Source organism: Megalops cyprinoides, chromosome 6 (genome assembly GCF_013368585.1).
Source record: "Megalops cyprinoides isolate fMegCyp1 chromosome 6, fMegCyp1.pri, whole genome shotgun sequence".
Classification (NCBI taxonomy): domain Eukaryota; kingdom Metazoa; phylum Chordata; class Actinopteri; order Elopiformes; family Megalopidae; genus Megalops; species Megalops cyprinoides.
The window spans coordinates 15,562,319-15,566,143 of NC_050588.1; positions in this window are offsets into that span (position 1 = coordinate 15,562,319).

The following is a 3,825-nucleotide window of genomic DNA, read 5'->3' on the forward strand; positions in this document are numbered from 1 at the left end:
GGAATATGTATTGTGTGTTCCATTGAACTTGTGACAGAAGCCATCAAATATTCAAAGATGTCTAACATTTTCAATAAAGCTGTAAATGAAGTGTGGTTTAATGTGTTGTTTATAAGCTGCTGCCCGAAAGCCTGTGTGAAATTTGTGCTTTTTTGCATACCCTTGTTTTTGTCCTTTTATTATAATTTAAGAAAGCACATCTTAATGGCCTGTTGATACAATGGTAAATCAGACAGTTGAAAATTGTATTTTGAATGGATAACAGCATTGGTAAGAACAACATTATTGTGGCTGAACTTGACTTTTGCCATCTAGTGGTGAAAGGGATGCACTGCTGTTATTTCAGGGGAGCCACTCACCTGGCCAAGTCTGAGAGAATGAGCGACACTACCATGTTGAAGGGCCCTTCGTCACAGCCAAAAAGAAACGAATTATGCAATCCCATTTCAAAAATAGTTTATTAACATCAGTCATGTTCACTGAAGTCAAGCATTCACGACACTGTTCCTGTTTAACAAAGCATTATTACAGTCTGCTTCCATATAAATCTGGATTACGTGAGCTCTTTTTAATTCATTTTAGAGGGGGGGGGGGGGGGGAGGAAGTTACAGAAAATACCACAACATTGAGCAGTTGTTCCCTCAGAAGTAGAGTGGCAGTGGGGTGCCTGGAACTGCAGAGACTATTTCATCCATGCAGACAATGACAGATTGACAGAAATAAAACACCACACACAGGCTGGGTTTGTGGTGCATCAGACATTAAAGGGACTCTCACACACAACACAGTCAACAGTACACATGCTCCACTGATGTCTGGGCTGTTCACCTTCATGTGATCCAGGATGCCTTGTTCCATCAACCTCTTGGATGGGATGACTTTACATGTTCAGATGGCAGTCTTTTTGGGTGAGCTTTATATTGTGTAGGTCTTGTGCGCATACTGTGTGCTTCCATCACAAAGGCACCACTCAACAGCAATCCATCCAGTAATTCACCTGTTTCCCAGAAATGAAGTGTCCAGTTGTAGTCCTTATGAGTGTCATTCCACTAGACCTCAACGCATCCAGGTTCCCACCGGTTACCACAGCAGTCGTTGTGTGCTTTAAGAGTGTGAATGTCAGGTTGATGAATGCACATAGTGTCTTGGCAATCAAGTCAAATATCTGTTAGTAAGGTAGGATGACCTAAGAAGAATCTAACAAATCTTTCATTCTGTACAATGATTCTTTATTTAAAAAAGGAAAACTTAAGACAGGTAAAAAGAAGAGACTGCGCATACTGTCTCTGATCCACTGCCTGCTGAAAACAATACCTGCTTTTGTAGCAATCACAGCAACAAGTAGAACTTTTCTGGATAAAATACTGTTTTGTGAAGGGTTGCTGTTCCTTTCCTGTCCTGGCCTTTATGGCCTGAAGAGGGCAGCACTCTCACTTTAGCCTCAATCTTAATGAATGCTGATGGCGGTAGACAAATTGTAGACAAAACTAATTACTTAATATCCAATTTAAAATGCCATCCTAAATTTTTGACTCCCCCTAGTGGCCATGTGGAGTGCTTCTGGTACAGGGCACGGGCTCCATAACTTGTTTTTTCTATACATCATATGAAGAATGGTTGTGTATGGAGCATTTTGGTTAAAGCAGTCCTAATAGATCTATCCATCATATGTGTGCAATTGTAGAAAGCAGATGAAATTGCAGAAAGCAAATATCCAGATAAAGTGTGCGGGCAGTTAGTGCCCTTTGAAATAATGCTACCAAGACCATTTCAAAGGCTGAGCTGTACATATGCAGCACCTGCCTAAAGTAGGTCCTCCTCCATGCCTGCATACACACACTTCTGTTTCACAATACAATGCAGCAAGCTCACTTTGACTCGTTAACTCTGTGCTACCAATTCAGACACTATCAGATGGACACTGCAAGAGCAGATAATGGTGGTCTGAACAGAGGTGCACAAAATAACTGGAATGCTTTGAAGTGTCCGCAGAGTGGTTTCAATGGGCTTGTTTAGAAAGATTCCAAACATAGAAGGATATCCTCAGAGTAAATGCTGACTGTGCTCGCATGCGTCTCTTACACACACAGCTCTCAGAGCGCTTCCTGAGCGCGCCCTCTAGCTGTCCTGGTTTCTGTCTAGCAGCACACATTGCACAGAGCATGCACACTTTTACAAAGTGACACTGGGTATCACAGCAGAAAGACAGGAAGACATTCAGGAAAAACACAATGCAAGCAATGTTTAAAGAGACTCACAGCCTGAGCACTGGCTGCTTAGAATACCTCCAGACTGCAAGACACACCCATAATTCCATACATTCTGATGGATGATAGGCCTGCACATCTCCATTAGTGTGATGTCATCACAAGGAAAAAAAAACCAGTTGGGCCTCTATTCAATCTAACCACAATGGGCTTTATTCCTAAATCTGAATGCATTTCCGGAAAATGTAACCTTTTTCCATTCTTAAATGGTTAATTTCAGTAAACACCACAGAGGAAGAGAGGCAATGAGAGACGATGAAAAGAGTTAATGTTTTACTCCAAGATAAGGACAAAGTGCATTGGACATAGATGGAATAGAGGCCTTATTTACCACCTCCTGTTGGGAATGGCCAGAATAATAATAATAAAAAAAAAAGATGTGCACAGTTCATGTGCTTACCTGTAAAATGTAAAATCAACAAAACAATCATAAGACTACACAAACTACTGGAAGGGATGTTTGAATACATGTCCATAAAGTACTCCCAACATACTTTAGTATCACCAGTAAGCCCTGCCTTTTTAAGTTCATAACAGTTGACACAGCCAAGGATGTGGGCGGCGATGATATGTTTTGAAGGCAAGGACGACCAGGGTAGCTCTGAGTCTCCTGCCCTACTGGGGGTCTGTGGTGGGCAGTAGGTGAACAAACACTAGCGATTGTCAGGCCTTAGCCTGAGCCAAGGCCTGTGCACTGGCAGCCTTTGAAATGAGCAGTTTCGTCACACCGAGCAGCCCGAGCATTTACACGCAGCCGTAATGTCATCGAGTTTAAAGAGTCTTTCTTCACTTCTGCTGGAGAAAACCTTTCACTTGACTGCGCAAAAACTTTCTCAGATCTCACCGCAGGCACTGTCCGAATCGGTTTCTCTGCTCCTCCCTGAAAACGACCTTCTAACTCTGAACAGCAATCCTGTCATTCTTAAAAGAAAGGGCAGTGCAATTATCTCGTGTTGATGATGGCTGCTCGGTCTGGCTGGCGTCTGAGCACGCAGCTGTGGGTGCGCAGTGCTGCACTGCAGAGGCTGGGCTCTCTGCCCTACAGGGACACTAAAGGCATGTGGGTCACCCATCACTCACTCTGGGAAGGCACTGAAAGCAGAGATGGGCAAGTGAGGCTTCATCAACCCCACAGGGCGGAGGGGAGGCTGCTACCATGTGCTATCGGTGACTTTATGCTATAGAGAGCAGTCTTTTGATGGGTTTTGTTCGAGTTGCCGATTGACAGCATGCGGTAGCTCCACCCTTCTTGAGGTTATGAAACTTTGCTAACTGAAAGCCACCCACGGGGCCTCTCTGCAGACCTGGGAGAGCAGCCCGACTGGAGCCTTAGACCGGGAGAACCTGTTCTACCTTCCCCAGATCTGTGGACACCTTTACCTCCTTTAATGTGCTGGGGAGTCGCTTTATCTGAGGTTGTCCAAGCCTGATCCTGCAGGGCATTGTCCAGGACCTCCAGCGTGTTGTAAATGAACCACACTATTAGAAGTTTGAGCACTGGTTGAATCTTTTCAATTAAGGCAGTAATTAATTAAATTACTCCTGTGCCCCACCCCCC